Source organism: Calypte anna, chromosome W (assembly GCF_003957555.1).
Source record: "Calypte anna isolate BGI_N300 chromosome W, bCalAnn1_v1.p, whole genome shotgun sequence".
NCBI classification, from domain to species: Eukaryota; Metazoa; Chordata; class Aves; order Apodiformes; family Trochilidae; genus Calypte; species Calypte anna.
Window position 1 is genome coordinate 17,826,595 of NC_044276.1, and position 19,612 is coordinate 17,846,206.

The 19,612-nt window shown below is 43.2% G+C and overlaps 1 pseudogene; it reads left to right on the forward strand.

Moving 5' to 3' along the window:
• The first annotated feature begins 270 nt into the window (after positions 1-270).
• On the forward strand, positions 271-1,204 carry LOC115600117 (annotated as a pseudogene).
• The last annotated feature ends 18,408 nt before the right edge of the window (positions 1,205-19,612 follow it).

Consider the following 19,612-nt stretch of genomic DNA (forward strand, 5'->3'; position numbering starts at 1 on the left):
CCCTAACCTCCCTGAAACAGCATTCTGCAACCTGGTTCTTCAGCACAGAGAATACAGATGCTGACAATCTCGTTTGTTTCATATGCAAATTTCATCACTAATAGTTGCTTCTAAGAGATCCAAGCATAGAACTGAAGGAAGGTCTCGTAGAAAAGTGTGTGTGTCTATACCAGAAAAAAGATGATTGGGAAACTGTCTTTGATTTTCTAGACAGGTTTTCCCTAATTAAATTTTTCTCCTTGATCAGTGCTCCCTGGTGAAAATCAGCACATGTCCAAGAGCAGCTCCATCAGCCAGTTTCTCCTCCTGGCATTTGCAGACAGGCAGGAGCTGCAGATCTTGCACTTCTGGCTCTTCCTGGGCATCTACCTGGCTGCCCTCCTGGGCAATGGCCTCATCATCACTATTATCACCTGTGACCACCACCTCCACACCCCCATGTATTTCTTCCTCCTCAACCTCTCCCTCCTTGACCTGGGATCTATCTCCACCACTCTGCCCAAAGCCATGGCCAATTCCCTCTGGGACAACACGGACATCTCCTACAAGGGGTGTGCTGCCCAGGTGTTTATCTTTGTCTTCTTCATTTCAGCAGAGTTTTTTCTCCTGACCATCATGTCCTATGACTGCTATGTGGCCATCTGCAAACCCCTGCACTACCGGACCCTCCTAGGCAGCAGAGCTTGTGTCCACAGGGTAGAAGGTGCCTGAGGCACTGGGTTTCTCTATACTGTGATGCACATGGCCAATACATTTTCCCTGCCCCTCTGCCAGGGCAATGCCCTGGACCAGTTCTTCTGTGAAATCCCCCAGATCCTCAAGCTCCTCATGCTCACACTCCTCCCTCAGGGAACTTGGTCTTATTGTGGTCAGTGTGTTTTTAGGATCTGGCTGTTTTGTTTCCACAGTGGTGTCATATGTGGAGATCTTCAGGGCTTTGCTGAGGATCCCCTCTGAGGAGGGACGGCACAAAGCCTTTTCCACGTGCCTCCCTCACCTGGCTGTGGTCTCTCTTTTCCTCAGCACTGGCATCTTTGACTACCTGAAGTCCCCCTCCATCTCCTCCCCATCCCTGGACATGGTGGTGTCAGTTCTGTACTGGGTGGTTCCTCCAGCAGTGAACCCCTTCATCTACAGCATGAGGAACCAGGAGCTCAAGGGTGAGTTTCCAAAACTGATCACTGGATATTTTTCAAAGGGTTAAAATTGACTTCTTGTCCACTTGCTTTCTAATGTAACTAATTAAAAACTCAGCGACACTTCAGGAATATTTATTGTTTTTTAGTAATGGGCTAATTGGTTTGGGTTTTTTCTCTCTTTTCCTTTTAAAATTATTGCTGAGACAGGAATGTCATTATTTGCTCCCTTTCACATTATCTATCTTTCCAGACTTTTTTTTTCCTCAGGTTTGTCAATGAGGAGCTGTTCTCTCTGTGTGTGTTTCACCAGAATAAAGAACCTTCCAGGAACTCGTTTGCTTGAGGCCCTTCCTTTGAGACCATCTCTGGAGCTGCAGGGCAGTGCCTGTGTGCAGAACTGGAGGGGAAAGTGTCCTGGCACAAGGGCACTGCCCGGGAGCACCAGCGCTTGATCTTTTCCAAGCTGTCCACTTTCCACCTCCACAGTCTCCTTCTGCACCCTTGGGTAAGGCCTGAGTTCTCTGGCAGCTTAGTCACAGCCCTGCAGTGTGACAGTCCTGTGCCTGTAGGCAGGGACAGGGCACGAGCACTGCTGTGACAGAGCTGGCCTCCAGAACAGCCCTTCCATCATCACAGGGGATGTCCTCAGCTCAGCTCTGTTGGGAGTTTTTGGAAGAAAACGGACATGTGAGCAATCCTGACTATTTAGCTTTAGTCAGAGTGAGCTAAGGGCCTTGAGGCCCAGCTGCAAGGTTATTAAAAGATCAGCTATGTGCAAAAGATAAGGGAGTTGGCAGCAGAAAAGAAGAATTACAGGATGGGAAAGCATTGCATAGACAGCACATAAACAGTTGTATTTAACCAGTTCTGAGCCCCCAAGAAGAAGAAAGTTACAGCAGATAAAAGGTTGTAAACAGGATTCCTGCGGTCAGCAAAGCAGGAAAAGGACGTTAAGCAGTATCCTATCGCAATGCGACAACAGGTGTGTGGACAGTAACACGCAGCCAATCAACATGAGCCACAAAGACGCCAAGACCATATAAATGTAACACTTTGCTTAATAAAATCGAGCTTTGTTGCTAACTCATATTGAGGCCTCTCTTTGCTCCGCAAGCCTGCCTCCGCACAGCTCATCTTCCACACTTGCTCTCAAGAAGCTGCCCAAGTAGTCGACTCTGCAGAGATTGTTGCTGTGCTGCTTTCTCTGTGGGCTCCCTGTGATGCCATCATGGTCCCAGGGGGTGTTTGGGGATTTAGGGCTGGTTCCTTTGTCACTTCTTTGGTGTCCAGAGCCCTCAGGGATGCTGAATGTTGTGCAATAAAGACAGCCTATGGCACTGTAATCAGGCAGGGCACGTCTGAGAACCCTCCATGGCCACCCAAGAGCTTGTGTGGGAGGTTTTCAGTGGCAGTGAGCACCATCAGCTGGGTCTGCCTCCCAGCTTGACCAGCACAACCCATGAACAGAGTCAGGTGTACAAGGAAAAGTGTGGCCAGCAAATCTAAGGAGGTTTTCCTACCCCTCTACTCTGACCTGGTGAGACCAGACCTGGAATACTGGATCCAGTTGTTCTGGAGATGCAGGGATCCACTGGAGAGAGTCCCAGGGAGAGCATGGATTATTAAGAGACTTGAACATCTCTCATATGAAGAATAACTGAGAGAGTTGGAGCTGTTTAGCTTTGTGAAAAGAAGGCTGGGAAGGGGATCTTATGAATGTCTCTAAATATCTGAGAGGTGGGTGACAAAAGGAAGGGGATAACCTCTTTTCAGTGGAAAAATGGGTTTAAGCTACAAAATAGGAAGTTCCACCTCAACATGATGAGAAACTTCTTGACTGTAAGTTTGTGGGGGTACTGGAACAGGCTTCCCAGAGAGGTTGTGGAGTCTCCTTTTCTGGAGACTTTGAACACACACCTGGGTGTGTTCCTGTGTTTCCTGCCCTAAGTGATCTTGCTTTGGCAGAGGGGTTGGACTGGATGATCTCTAGAGGTCCCTTTCAACCCCTAACATTCCATCATTCTATGATTTTATGACTTCAGTCCCTGGGACAGTGATGGGGTGCAGCCTGCTCCAGGCAGGTGAAGGACAAAGAGGGGATTGCTGAAGCAGAGTGGGCAGGGGACAGAAAGGCATGGGGTACACCTGGCCTTTAGCAAACCCTTTGACATGCTCTACCATTGTCCTGTTGTAGCCAGATTGGTGATGTCTGGATTGAAGAGGTGGGTGATGTGGATGGTGGGAAGTTCATGAGATGATGAGGGTCACAGTGCCATCAGTGATCCAAAGTCCTCCTGGAAGGATGTGACAGTGCCTCAGAGAAAAAAACTTGTGCCAACACTTTGTCCGGTCTTTATAATCAGGGATTCAAAGTCCTTCTGACAAGCAGTGATGGTGCCTCAGTGTCCAGAAATTGTGCCAACACTGTTTCCTGTCTTTATAATCTTCCTGTGGGGTGGGACAAAAGGCACTTTCCGCCCCTTTGTGGATGAAGCCAAGCTGGGAAAGCCCTTGAGCAACCTCATCTGATTGTGATATATGATGTTAATGAATTTGTATTCCTAACCAGTAAATTCAGAATTAAACTAAGAAGAAAGTGAATATGGGGCAAGACAAAGCAATTGACACCTATAATTTTCCACAAAAGCAGTGTAAGCAACACAAGGCCTTAATGAGACTAACTTCTGTCTCAGCGATAATTGAAGCGTGGGCTTTGTTCTTAAAACAAGGCACTGCCAAGGCTAACTAGGCACCAAAAGAATGTGAACATCTGCACAAAGACAACATAAAAATGCCACAACCAGCAGATTAGGGAAAAATTATGGCTAGGGTCTAATTTTGCTCTGTAACAAGATAATGAAGTCGGTAAAAACAAGAAAGGTAAAGAGTTCAAATTTCAGGAAGACTTCTTACCTCATCCAAAGACCCCCTGATGACCCCCCCAATATCTCCCCAAGAGAGGACTCCACCCAGACTCCGCCTAGAATCCACCTGGACTCTGCCTATCATGAATATTGTAATAACATGATATAATCCCTATGAATATATATGTAAACCCACTCCTTTTTAATATTCACAGAACTGTAATCAATATAAGGTAATTCTAGAGTTTTAGAAGTGTGCGTGTGAGTGGAGTGGAGACTCCTCACGCACCCAGTGCTGTTTTGCTCACTGCAATTTCAATCTTATTAATTAAATTAAACCATTAACCGAATATTGAGTCTCGGTCATTTTTAACAATTTGGGGGCTCTTCTGGGATCCGCCTCAGTGTTTGCACTGAGGTCCAGATAGTTGGGGCGCCCCACTGATCTTCGGTGGCTCCTTTCCAGGCCCCCAGCTTCACTGACGGGATCCTGAATCTGAAATTGCAATAAGCAAAAATTTAATTTTTTTTGGTGATGAGCTCTTTTGTGGACTGCAGTGTGTTTTGCTCGTAATTCTGTGCGCGAAGATCCGAACGAAGGCGACGGGGTCATAAGTATTAAAGGTGTATTCCGTTCGGTTGGGTGGGATTCGGTTGCTTGTGTGTGTGTCAGACTGTGACTGAGACGGAACCTGGTTCCAAAGCGATTGTGGAGGTCTTCTAACTGTGGTTCCAATCTCCCGTGAGGGACTTGGCTGGTGAAGGACCGAAGCGATTCCTATAGGATTTGTGGGTGGGTGATAAGGTATTTAAGCCACCTGCAAGACACTCTTATTGAAGCAGCCAAGGGTGAGAGGATTGCCACTAGTAAAATCCTCATATTATGGGACAGAGTTCAAAGAGTTCTAGTCAGGTACCAGATATTCCTCCAAAGAGTCCTTTAGGTCTTATGATTAAATATTGGGATAGTAAGGGAAAAAAGAAAAGGAAAAACTAAAATGAAATTAGTGCAATATTGTATGACAATTTGGCCAAAACCATTTTCACAGGAAGAAAGTGACTATGCATACTTACGGATCCAGAATTCTACTTTACCTGCAGTGCCCCAACGCACATTAAAACACAGGGAGGAGGAGAATGAAAAGAAAAGCAAAGATAAAGAAAAATGAGAACCTTTAGACCGTCTGCCTCCTCCACATTTGCATAATCCACCATCGGTTGCTCTGCCGGCACCGGCAATACCTCCGTCACCTTCTCTGTCAATGAAAGATGAGCAGCTGATTGAGAGAGGCAGCACGAGACTGCTTTAACGTACCCCTTAAGGGGAGTACCACTCAGCGGGAATCAAGGAGGATTAGGATTTTTGACAGTTCCCCTTAATACAAGTGACGTTAGAAGTTTTAAAAAAAAGGATACGAGGAAGCTTGCCCAGACATTAGGAAAAAGCTGGAGAAACTAAAAGATTGGCCCGATAGGGGTTTGGAAGAGTTGTTGAGGGACAGGCAGAGTACAATTTATTAGGATGAGATTTAATTATGAAGTTAAACATAAATATCCAAAGTGATGGAGAAAAGTTACAAGTTAATTTATGTACTCTGACAGAAATGGATGAAGAAATAATTGATCCCTCAGTATGGTATACAGAGGGAGAGGCTGGGAAGATAGATATGGATCCAATAGAAGTTCAGATAACGGATCCACATAATCCAATCAGGATTAAACAATATCCTATTTCAATGGAGGGGCGGAAAGGGTTAAAGCCTATTGTAGACAGGCTTTTAGAACAAGGGACTTTGAAACCTCACATGTCCCCGCATAATACACCAATTCTGCCTGTAAAGAAATAACATACCGAATGGTGCAGGATTTAAGGGCAGTAAATCAGATGGTCATCACTGAATTTCCATCCGTATACTTTATTAAGTCATATTTCTCTCAAATATATATTTGGTACAGCGTAATAGATTTAAAAGATGCATTTTGGGCTTGCCCTTTACATGAAAAGTCTAGAGACTATTTTGCTTTCGAGTGGGAGGATCCATCAACAGGGAGAAGACAGCAGTTAAGGTGGACTGTGTTACTGCAGGGATTTATAAAGTCACCTAATTTATTTGGGCAGGCTTTGGAGAAGCTGTTAGAGGAATTTGAAGTGTCCGAGAATGTGAGGTTGTTACCATATGTGGATGATCTATTAGTAGCTGGGGAAACTGAAAGAGAAACTCGGGAAGTTACCATCAGATTATTAAACTTCTTGGGGAAAAAAGGGACAAAAGTGTCAAAGTCAAAATTGCAATTTGTGGAGCAAGAAGTAAAGTATTAGGACATTGGCTAAGCAAAGGTCAAAAGAAACTGGATCCTGATAGGGTATCGGGAATACTTGCTCTAAGAACCCAAGAAACTAAAAAGAAAATTAGACAATTACTGGGATTACTGGGATATTGCAGGCCGTGGATTGAGAGTTATAGTGAAAAGGTAAAATTTTGATTGAGAAGTTGACAAATGATGAAATTGGATGGTTGGAAAAAGACGATCAGAAATTAGAGGAAATAAAAAGAACATTAATACAAGTTCCAGTATTGACCCTCTCCAACCTGGAAAAAACATTTTTCTTATTTGTCAACGTATCAAATCAGACAGATTATAGGGTGCTTACTCAAGATTGGGCAGGAATAAAAAAAAAAAAAAAAAAAAAAAGAAACAAGGAGAAAATTTACACAAATTAGTCACTTTGAGGAGAGAATTGTTAAGAAAAGGAAAGAAAAACAAGAGAGCAATTAAGTTTTATCACTGTCCACGGGTCCTGGAGAGGGGGGGGTACAGTGGCGAGAGAGAAAGGGGGGGGAGAGACAAAGAGCTGCGCCTTCCCCTTTCCTCTTTGACTTTTTATACAGCAAAAAGGGGTCTGCTTTTTTTGGTTTGTTTGGCTTTTGGGTTTTTTTGGTTTATGGTGTTTTTTCATAAATCACGGGCACATAGACTTGCTAAAGATGACAGACAGATTTTGCCATCCCAGGAACTTCTCTTTTATTTATTATTATCTTTCTGTCTTTGTTACCTTGCTAAATTTATTATCTTTGTCTTGACTATGTACCGGGAGGTGACCTGATTAGCAGTCCCATCTTTAGGTGCAGGATACAAACAGACGCTAGTTAAACTTGGGGTATAAATCTGTTAGTTGAGAATATATATACATATATCCCATTTTGTGTGGTTATCTTATGTCGTGTAGCTCTTTTTGCAGTCTGTATTTTTAGCAGGCCGATTCCATCTCCGAGATTTCCATTAAGGAGCAATTGGGAACTGCACCCTGCCTGGCAACAGTTCTTCCTGCTGCATGTCCTTCCTGGCTCAAAAGACAGTAAATTTTTAACGTGTGTCTGTGGGGGGTGGTAAGCTATCTGTTGTACCACACATTTGCCACATTGCATTTACCTCACCATATCATATCAAGAACCAAAAGATTCACCCCTGAAGAAGTGTCAAAATTCAAGAAGATAGGGGCCAGAATTGGAACAGGGTAAATGGATGCTGCCTGATGGACAAAAGATGTTACCAAAAGCGTACACCAGGCAAATTTTGGCAAGGATGTTTAACTTGTCAAGAGATTAATCGGAAAATATCTAAACAAGTAGCCATGGGAGGAAGAAAAATTGCCCACAGGCCTTTTGAGAATACAAATTGAACTACCTAAAGTAAGGAGAATCAGATATTTATTGGTAATAGTGGGTCATTTAACACACTGGGTAGAAGCTTAACCGGTAGTGAGAGCTACGGCACAGACAGTGGTAAATGTTTTTTTTAGATCAGGCAATACCTAGATATGGAGTAATTTATGGTATCAACTCTGACCAAGGCACACATTTTACTTCAAAAATAATTAAATTACTATGCAAATCTTTGGGTAACCATTGAGATTATCATACTCTTAGGCACCTGCAAAGCTTGGGCAGAGTGGATAGAATGAATCAAACTATTAAGCAACAATTGGCAAAATTAATGGTTGAAACTCAAATGCCTTGGATAAGATGTCTACCATTGGCACTTTTAAATATTAAGAACAAAACCACAAAGTGAAACTGGGTTATCACCATATGAAATGTTATATGGGATGTCTTATTGTTGGGGAATGACAATAAAACATGACATAACAGAGAATACAAGTATCAGAAAATACATAGAAATTTTGGGAAAACGGTTGAGTTAAGCAAAATGGGAATGTTGGTGCAAACAACCACCCCGGGACTTTGCAATACATCAAAAGAAGAAAGCTTATCCCCTCTCTGGGAAGGACCTTTTCTTGTCTTATTAACTACAGATACTGCTGTTCGTACTGCTGAGAAAGGGTGGACACATGCCTCTGGAGTTAAAGGACCAGTAAAGGAGTGAAAGATCACCTCCCAGCCTGGGGAACCGAAAATCACACTGAAAAGAACATAAGCAGATAAGTAATTGGGGAATTTCATATAGAAACTCCATAAATTTAGATACCTGATAAAATTTTATTAAAAAAAAAAAATAAGTAAATATTCTAAAGGAACAGGGAAGGCAAGAAGGGAGTGGAGACACAAATGACAAATGCCATAAGGTGGAGTCAGGAGAAAACTAAATGATCTTAAATTCTTTAACTTGGCCCATCATAGGAAAAGGGGCAAGACTGGATGGGACATAGAAGCTGCAGTTGAAGAAGGTCTTCCAAGGGCTGCAACACCTCTGGGCTGTGACCACTGAGCAGTATGATCCCTATCGGACCCTTTTTGATTTTGATGGGGATACTAGCATCCACCTTGGTCAAAAATTGCAGTCAATGTGTAGCCACTACCCGTAAAGGAATTGAAAAAGAAGAAGTGCAGAAAGACTGTACTGCTCATGCTTGTAACCCTCTAAATCTAACCATTCTAAACCTTCAACATTGGAAACATTTGGAGGTGAAATTTGGGATAAAAATGTATGGGTCTGGTTATGATCCAGGAGCTGTGATTCATGTAACATTTACTGAGCAAATTAGGGAATCCATACAGCATAGGTTGCTTTTTAACTCATTTTATCATGTATTGGAAACTGGAGCGAAATATGAAATCCCCACAATTACAAAAAACCTTTTTGTAAACTTGGCTGAAAACATTGCTAAATCTTTGAATGTCACTAGTTGTTATGTTTGTGGAAGAATGAATCAAGGAGACCGATGGCCCTGGGAAGCGAGAGAGAGTAACATAACTGATTCAAAGACATGGGAACAGATTGAAAAAGGTAACAAGAAACACCAGTGGGTATTACAGACATCTACAATTGGAAGAAGTTGCTGGCAAAATTTAGGGGATGGCATACCAGTGGGTAACCTCGAGTGTGAAAGAAGTTACCTCTGGAATGAAAGGACAAAAAGGGGATAAATGGGGAACGCCTCTTGAAATGGCACAGGCATTTACAAATTGGACTGATGGAATCAGTATATCAAAGGGGTGGCCCACTCCTTAGGGCCAGTATTGGATTTGTGGGCAATTTGTTTATGCATTCTTACCAAAAAATTGTCCAGGATCTTGTGTTTTAAGAATAATCAGACCCAGCTTTTTTTTATTATCTATAAGTAAGGGAGAACAACTTGGAGTGCAAGTATATGCAGAGGCCGAAGAACTAAGGAGGCAACGAATCAAGCATGAATTACAGATAGGTAACTGGGATAATGATGAATGGCCTCCTGAAAGAATAATTGCATATTATGATCCAGCTACATGGGCTGAGGATGTTATGTATGGATACCGAACTCCAATTTATATGCTCAATAGAATAATTAGATTACAAGCTGTGTTAGAAATTGTTGTAAATAAAACAGGGGATGCTTTAGAGCTAATTGAGAAACAAAATACACAAAAAAGAACTTTTCTATATCAGAACTGTTTAGCCTTAGATTACTTGTTAGCACAGGAAGGAGGTGTGTGTGGGAAATTTAATTTACCTAATTGCTGCTTGGAAATAGATGATGAAGGAAAAGCTGTACAGGAACTGGTACAGCAAATGAAGAAACTTGCACACGTTCCAGTTCAGACCTGGAGAGGAATAAATTTGGAAGGAATTTGGAACAATTTCCTGGGAGGTGATTGGCTGGTAAAAATTGAGATTGTGCTGTTGGGGATTTTTGAGATTGTTAATTATACCATGTTTAATACCTTGTATGACACAATTTCCCCGATCAGAAGTCCAAAAAGTAAAAAATGAAACCCTTAAATTGTTAATGGTAAATACAGGTGAGGAATATCAAGAAGATGAAGAAGAAGATATCAATTTGTGTTCCTGTAAATGGTGATTACATGGTAAAAATGATCCATGTAAATGTGAATCTTGTAAGTATGGGTGCAACTTTTGTCATACCTGTGTATCCTCAAGTTCTGAGGAAGAGAGTTATTAAAAGGAATACAAATTCATAATGGTTATAAAAAAGAAAACGGGGGATTGTGATATATGATGTTAATGAATTTATATTCCTAACCAGTAAATTCAGAATTAAACTAAGAAGAAAGTGAATATGGGGCTAGACAAAGCAATTGAGACCTATACTTTTCCACAAAAACAGTGTAAGCAACACAAGGCCTTAACGAGACTAACTTCTGTCTAGGCGAAAATTGAAGCATGGGCCTTGTTCTTAAAACAAAGCACTGCCAAGGCTAACTAGGCACCAAAAGAATGTGAACATCTGCACAAAGACAACATAAAAATGCCACAACCAGCAGATTAGGGAAAAATTATGGCTAGGGTCTAATTTTGCTCTGTAACAAGATAATGAAGTCGGCAAAAACAAGAAAGGTAAAGGGTTCAAGTTTGAGAAAGACTTCTTACTTCATCCAAAGACCCCCTAACGACCCCCTGATATCTCTCCAAGAGAGGACTCCACCCAGACTCCGCCTTTCATGAATATTGTAATAACATGATATAATCCCTATGAATATATATGTAAACCCACCCCTTTTTAATATTCATAGAATTGTAATCAATATAAGGTAATTCTAGAGTTTTAGAAGCGTGCGTGTGAGTGGAGCGGAGACTCCCCATGCACCCAGCACTGCTTTGCTTACTGCAATTTCAATTTATTAATTAAATTAAACCATTAACCGAATATTGAGTGTAGAGAAACAAGATAAACCACGTGCCTCGAGTTGCCAAAGAGTGGGTGTGAGTCCACCTGTGCCTGGTTAGGGCAGGCCCCCTATTACCAGGGGGCCAATAAAGGTGGGACACACAGCCACAGAGGGGAGCTCACTCTTGTGTGAGGCAATGGAGAGGCCAGGAGCTTGTTGAGCCTCAGGAACAAGAAAGGCTCATCCTGCTGCATTTGGTGGAGAATGTGGGCAACTTGCAGAAAAACTTGAGAAGAAGAAACAGCAGTGTGAGGAGCTGGAAACAGGAACATTCTCCCTGATTTGAAAAAGTGCCTGGGCTAACACTCTCCCTGAAAGGTATGACCAGCAAGCTCTTTGGATTGGAAACCCCTGAGCAGAGGGAAGGCAAGATAAGGATTCTCTCTTTGGAAACCCCTGGGCAGAGGGAAGCCAGGAGGATGGAATCCCATGAGGAAGGGTTAAAACCTGTGTATGGAATCCCATAAGGTTTAAATCTGGTAATCCCATGAGGAACCAGAAACCCATGAGGAACCAGCAAGCTCTTTGGAAACCCCTGAGCAGAGGGAAGCCAAGGTAAGGATTCTCTCTTTGGAAACCCCTGAGCAGAGGGAAGCCAAGAGAAGAGCAGATACAGGAGGGAGAAGAACAACTCAAGTTGGAAAGGCAGAAACTTTGTGAAAAGTGCCTGGGCTGATATTGAACGGTTTGCCTAAAAATCCTGTAATCAGTGCTGTGTAAGCTAGGGTTAAATCCCGTAAGCTATAAGTGTATGTTTGTGTCGTGTAAAAATGTGTCTATAATCAGTGTTGTGTCAGCCTTAAGCTGGGGTTAAATCCCATAAGCTATAAGTGTATGTTTGTGTGTCAGTTGAGAAAAAAAAAATGTGTAAAAAATCCTGTGTATCTTTGTAAGCTAGGGTTAAATCCCGTAAGCTATAAGTGTGTCCTGTAATCAGTGTTAATATGTTTGTATCCTGTAATCAGTGTTAAAATGTTTGTAAGTTAGGGCAAACCGGGAAAGCTTTGCTGTAAAAAAAAAAAAAAAAAAAAGGGGGGGGGGGGAATGTAGAGAAACAAGATAAACCAGGTGCCTCGAGTTGCCAAAGAGTGGGTGTGAGTCCACCTGTGCCTGGTTAGGGCAGGCCCCCTATTACCAGGGGGCCAATAAAGGTGGGACACACACCCACAGAGGGGAGCTCACTTTTGTGTGAGGCAATGGAGAGGCCAGCAGCTTGTTGAGCCTCAGGAGCAAGAAAGGCTCATCCTGCTACAATTGAGTCTCGGTCATTTTTAACATGGTTCATCCTGCCTTGAGCAGGGCTCTCAGACAAGAAGATGCTTAGAGGTCTCTTTCATCCTGAGCTATTCTGTGATTCAAAATGATCTGGAGGGTCATGGGAATGATCTGTAGGATCATGCAGCTGGAGGAGCACAAGAAGCTCATCCTCGAGCAGCTACAAGAGACACTACTGCTGACTGAGGATGATGCTGTGGATGGGATTAAGAAGGGAGTTCCATAGGGACAGGGCTGGCTTCAATTGAGTGGGATCATGGAATGGGTTGGGTTGGAACTAGATGATCTTTAACCCTTCCAACCCAACCCATTCCATGATTCTCTGAAACAGTCCCAGCCAGTTCCAGGTCTGGCCGTCTCCACAGCCACCACCAGGGCTTTGTGATGCAGCGTCTGGTGCCTGGACGACAATTGTCATGGGGGTCTCCATGGTGACCCTGGGGGTATACAAGGGATGTTGAGACCTTGGGTGCCCATATCTGGGAGAGCACCTCCCTCATGAGTCAGCAGCTGCCCTGAGTGACCATGGAATGTCTGTGGCAGAAAATGCCCAAGGTGTTCATGGAGAAGGAGGTGGAAGCCTGCTCCCAGCTCTGCACAAGGCACTAAGGTCAGTGAATGAAGGAAGGGCCAGAACAGAAGTTCCCCTGCAGGCTGTGGGGAGAGGGCAGCTGTCCCCTGCAGGCCATGGAGGGGCAGAGGTGGATCTGTAGCCCATGGAGGAGCACTCTGTACCAGGGTGACATTAGTTACTAACTGAAATACATAAAATTTTTTAAAAAATCACATTTGAGCAACAGGAGCATGGCTGGGGCAAGGGGCAGGAAGGTGAGATGGCTTTTGTCTCTCTGTGTCTAGTTTTCATTCTTTTCCTTTCCAGCAGTGCTGTTCAATGTCAGCTGTGCAGCTGAGTTTCCACTTCTGCAGTCTCTCTCCCTTCTCTTCTATCTCTCCTTTCCCCAGAGGGGAAGGTCTCTCTGCCCCAGCACTGCTCTCCCCTCGGGGACTGCTCTCGGCTGCCCTGCTCCTCTGCCCTGCAGTTCTCAGAGCGGTTCCTTGAAGCCAGAAAAGGCCAGCAAAACTGTTTAGAGACAAAGTTTTGAGCCTTTAAACAGCAAAGGTATTTATTTTCAGATCCGGGGAACCCCCAGCTCGCGCTGGACAAAGAGTTCCAAGGGTTAAGGGAAAGGGTTAGGATATTTATACTTTTTACCTTTCTTACTTTTGATGACTTCATCCTCTTGTTATAGAGGATAATTGGACCCTTGCAATTGTCTTCCCCTTATCTGCTGGTTATGGCAGCCTCAGCCTCATCCTGTCTTCCATGCAGGTGTTTACACTCCCCCAGTGTCTCCTACTTATCTTCAAGAGAGAAGTTAATCGTTGTCTCAGCTGCTTTGTTCGTTTCTTTACAGAAACCGCTTGGCTTGATCCACTCTCCTTACAGGAGTTAATCCTGTCAGGATCTTTTCTCTTTTTCATTCCCCCCTTTCATTAGAACTTACAAATTCTTTCAAGTTCCAAGGGAAGGTTCTCATGCCTTTGAATCAGTGTCCACATTACTTGGACCCTTTTGACTATATTATTCAGTTTGTAGTATAGCCACACATTTAAGAAGGATAACATGAGAATCATCACTACCATGACTATTAGAGGATATAGCAGGTAATGGAGTGCTTGTGTAGTCGCAAGGGAATATCCCGTAAAGATATCCCACCAATGACGCTTCTCTACTTGTTCTAGCTTTGTTAGCACCTGCTGTATACCTTTTGAATCATGTGTCACTTGCCAAAGCATGCGTTGTGTAGTTCTATTAATTTCACGGATAAATTGTTCTGTATCACGGTGTATAAGCATTGCCTTAAGAAGATTAATATTCATACCTATCTGCAAATGCGGTACATTATGATACAGAGTATATTCAGCTTCAATCAATTGCATAGTGGTTATAGGAACAGAATAATCAAAATCACAGCCTACGATTCTAGAAAAATTACACACGCATTAATTTGTTGCATTTGCTATCTCAGGACAATAATCAATGAAAATATGATGGCATAATGTTCTAATACATGCACAGCTATTTCCTACATAGTAAACCTGTGATCGGCTGTCATTATGGGGAAACATTTCAAAAGTACACACACTGTCTTCAGTATCTAAGCACAAATCTTCATTTTCTATGATTGTGTTACGATCCGAGTTATTATTTATATTTTGATTGCGAGGAAAATTCAGCCACTGACTCAGAGATGACACTTGAATTGACAAGTAACTAGATTGTTGGATTTAAAATTAGTTACAAAAGTTTATTTCTAAACAGGGCAAGCTGGTTATACTAGAAACAAGACCTTTTGTATAAAGTAACCACCTTAATCGGTGGTTGTTAAGAGTAACAAAGGAGAAACAAAAGAGAAAATGTCACCGTCCGGTGCAGGGCCTGGTTCCTCGGGCTGGGGGCTGCTTCTGTTTTTCACTGTTGAGTCGCTGCTCTGTCTTTCCGTAGCTGGAAATTGGGGTGACGAGCTGAGGAGACGTCGAGCCGAAGAAGCCCACACTTTTCCCATCTTTTCCTAGGGTTATTTATCCCCCAAAAAGAAAGGGGGGGTCACTTCATTCAAGATGGCCCTGATACATACAAATCTCCAGTCTTCCTGGGATGAGTCATTTCTTATCTTTGTGTCCTGGAACCCTGCTAGGTTTGGGCGACCAGGTGTCTGTCAGGCATTCCTTGAGATAAACATATGGTAATTTACCAGCCGGGTGAAGGAAAAAAAAAAACTGGACCGAGAGACATATTTTACATTTTCGGTTCCACGTGTACACCACAGACTGTATTTTCACAAATATATCCTAGTTGTTCTTTAGGAATACAGGCTTCTGTGCTGATTGATTGCCATTTACTCCTGGAGTAATCAAAACTTGCCCAAACATTATGGCCTATGGGTCAAATTACAACATTCTGATGCACAGTTCCTAAGGTCAGGACAGGAAAGATGACTTTCTCCTTGGCAGCACTGATAGTGAGCACGTAGGCCTCGATTTGCTCACCTTGTGAGTAACTAAAATTTACAAGTTGCCACCATGCCTGATGATCCTTCTCGAATTAGGTCATAGAGCTATCTCTTGCTATCATTTATTTTATTTCTTGGGGTAGTATTCCAGATGTTCCTTCCCTCAGAATTCCTGCAGCTACTGTTTGTACCCACTGCTGTGTTTGAGTGTACTGAATAGCGAGTGCAATCTCTCTGTTTGCATCACCAGTGTACTCTGCAAGCTTTAAAAGGTCTTCAGTGGTGTAATTAGCCACTAGGGTCAGTAATTTAGTTGCTAGTGACTGTGTTTCTGCTAGGCTAAGTATGGATGAGCTCAAAGGCACTTTGAGTTCTCCCAAATGGGAAGTGATGGCACTTAATTTGTTTACCAATACTTCTTGGTCTATTGTGTTCAGTACCCCTAGCCCAGTGCCAAACCATCCAGTGACATCTCGTTGTACGCGCCTAGGGCGTGATCTGGCTGCTAACCATCCCTCCCAGCCCTTAAGGCTTTGCTGGATATAGGGCCGGCAATCCTGTCGTAATTGAGTAATGTTTGTTTGTATATTTACTTGAATTTTCTTCAATGAATATGTAGGATCTAACAACAACTTTAACTCATTTGATTGCCTAACCACTTGAGGCCCTGCCTGGGTCAAATTATATGATCTGTTGCAGCTTGGAAGAGGAGTCTTCGCAGTCTTCTTACTAGGTACTTTATCATTAGAACACTCAGTGAGTTTTATAAGAAACTGGTCGGAAGCAGCTCCGTATTTCCTAGACCATACACATGTGACTGTGATTGGATGTTCCAGTATTATCTTTACTACACACTGAGCTTTGCATCTTTCCTTTTCTTTGTCCCCTTCCCAGGTGCAAGAGGCTGGTCCCTTCCTTCTGACCCACATCCCGGGTTCCAGGTTATATGTAAATGACACAGGTCTCAGAGCTTTCACACCAACCCATGGTAGTGCCTTGACTATTCGTGCACCCGACCATGGCCATCCCTGGGCAATGTTTTGTGATAAGGTCATACTTATCCAGAGTCCAAGCATCAACACTAAAGGTCGCCAGTCCATAATGTCGAGCTCCTTCAGGAACGTTCTTGGCAATGTTCAGGGGCCCTCTTCACTCGGGAGTAGTGGATCCAGGTGGGTCGCTCCTTAATTCGGACTGCAGTGAAGGTGGTGAGCAACACTCGAAAGGGTCCTTCCCATTTCTCTTGCAGAGGTTTCCCTAAAAGATTCTGAACATATACCCAATCACCAGGATTAAAAGGATGCAGTTTACAATCAGGTTGCTTAGGTTGGTGATCCTTCACCACCGTGACATTTTTATCAAAGTGCTTCCCCACAGCTATAACATAATCATACACATATTGATTACCTATTTGATCTACAGCCTCACTATTTACAGTCTGCATTGCATAAGGTGTCCCATATAAAATTTCAAACGGGCTCAGTTTTTCTTTTGAGCGGGGCTTCACCCTTAGTCTGATCAGAGCAATAGGTAAGGCTTGGTACCACTGCAAGTTAGTTTCCTGGCATATTTTTGTAAGTTGTTCTTTAATAAGATGATTCATTTTTTCTACTTGCCCACTAGCTTGAGGTCTATAAGGCGTGTGCAATTGCCATTTGATTTGCAGTGCCATACTTATTGCTCGTACAATTTTAGCACAAAAGTGCGAGCCTCTGTCCGAGGAGATGCTCCTAGGCACCCCAAACCTCGGAATGATTTCATTAAACAAAACTTTAGTTGCTTCTCTTTCTTTGTTTGTTCTGCATGGGAACGCTTCAGGCCAGCCAGAAAATGTATCAGTCAAAACCAAGAGGTACTTATACCCCCCTTTCCTTGGAAGTTCAGAGAAATCAATCTGCCACACTTCCCCTGGGAATTTTCCTCTATCAATTACTCCCTGGTGTACCTTTGTTCCCGTGTTTGGATTATTTTTCAAACAGCGTTCACATTGGGATGTGACCTGTTTCACTGCTGTGAATAGCTTTGGCCCTGCTATTCTAACTTTTAAATGCTGATAAAGAGGATCTACTCCCCAGTGGGCCTTGTCATGTTCTGTTTTTACAAATTGCCATACTAATTTCTCTGGCAGCACTAGTTGTCCTGTTTCTAGGTGACCCCATCCACTATCTAGCATTTTACCTTTGTTTCTTTGTATCCACTTATGGTCTGATTCCTGGTACTCTGGTTGAAAATTAGTATCCAGTTCTTCTGGTACCAGGGCCAATACTAAATCGTTGGCTCTTGCAGCAGCTAATTTAGCTTCTGCATCTGCTGCTCTATTACCTATTTCTGGAATGGTGTTACCTTTCAGGTGCCCCTTGCAATGCATTATGGCCACTTGGGTTGGGAGCTGAACAGCCTTCAGCAACTGTAGGATTTCTGCTGCATATTTTATGGGTCTTCCGTGGGCAGTCAGCAGTCCTCGCTCCTTCCAGATTGCCCCATGGGCATGCACGACGGAGAAAGCATACTTAAAGTCCATCCATATATTAATTCTTTTCCCTTTTGCCAGCTCGAGGGCTCGGGTAAGAGCTATTAGTTCGTCCTTCTGTGCTGAAGTTCCCACAGGCAAGGGATTTGATTCAATTACCTGCTCTGTTGTAGTTACTGCGTAGCCAGCCATCCTTACTCCCTGCTTTACGAAGCTACTGCCATCCGAGAACTAGTCATCTGCCCCTTCGAGTGGCTCTTGCTTGAGATCCGGACGACTGGAATACACAGCCTCAATGGTTTCTAGACAGTCATGCTCAATTGGCTCTGCTGACACTCTTCCTACTAGGAATGATGCTGGATTGAAAGCATTAGTCACTTGAATGGTTATGTCATCTGATTCAACTAAAATTGCCTGGTACTTCAGGAACCGAGAAGGTGACAGCCAATGGCCACCTTTCTGCTCCAGCACCGCTGATACAGTGTGGGACACTAATACAGTCATTTTCTGGCCCATAGTGAATTTTCTGTCCTCTTCTATGTTTATGATTACTGCAGCCACTGCCTTCAGGTATGTGGGCCATCCTTTACTTACTTCATCTAGTTGCTTAGAGATGTAAGCCACAGCCCTTTTGTATGGTCCCAGTTGTTGAGCTAGGAATCCTAGGGCCATTCCCTGGCATTCATGTGAGAATAGCCAAAATGGTTTTGTTACATCGGGTAGGCCTAATGCCGGGGCTTTCATTAGTTCTTGTTTCAGTCTTTTAAAAAGGCTGTTTCTGCCATGGGAGTCCAGAGCAGAATATTTTTAGACTCTTTCAACAAATCATAGAGGGGTTTAGCAACTATGCCGTACTGGTATATCCACAGGCGAAACCAACCTGTCATTCCTAGGAAGGCTCGCAGGTCTCTCACCGTTTCAGGCCTGGGCATCTGGCAGATGGCTTCTTTCCTCGCTGTTCCTAGGGATCGCTGTCCTCCAGAGATCTCGTATCTGAGGTAGACCACCTTTTCTTGCACCAGCTGTGCTTTCTGTCGGGAGACTCGATAGCCGTTTAAACCCAAGAAATTTAACAAGGTTGTCCACTCAACGCATTGTTCTTCTGTTTCAGTTGCTATTAGTAAGTCATCCACATATTGCAGAAGAGTGCCCTCTCCCTGTGGTCGTTCCCACTGTTCCAATTCTTTGGCCAATTGATTTCCAATATTGTAGGACTATTTTTATAACCTTGAGGTAACACCGTCCAGATTAGTTGTGTTTTTCTCCCTTTACCAACAAACTCCCATTTGAAGGCAAAAATCTTTTGGCTTTCTGGGGCTAAGGTAAGGCAGAAAAATGCATCTTTCAAATCTAACACTGTAAACCAGATCAGATTATCTTTTAGTTTGTTCAAGAGTGTATAAGGGTTGGCTACCACTGGATGTAGAGTCTTAGTAATATCATTTACAGCCCTTAAATCTTGTACCAGTCTGTAAGTCCCATTTGGTTTCTTGACTGGTAATATTGGTGTATTGAAATCTGATTCACATTCTATCAATAGCCCTGATTCTAAAAACCTCTCTATCAGTGGCTCGATTCCCTTCCTATCTTCTAGCCTCAGGGGGTATTGTTTTCTGTTTACCGGTTTAGCCCCTGGTATTAATTCGATAATGATGGGGGCAGCCTGTTTTGATTTTCCAGGTATATCAGTTGCCCACACCGACAGATATGTTCCGTTTGTGAT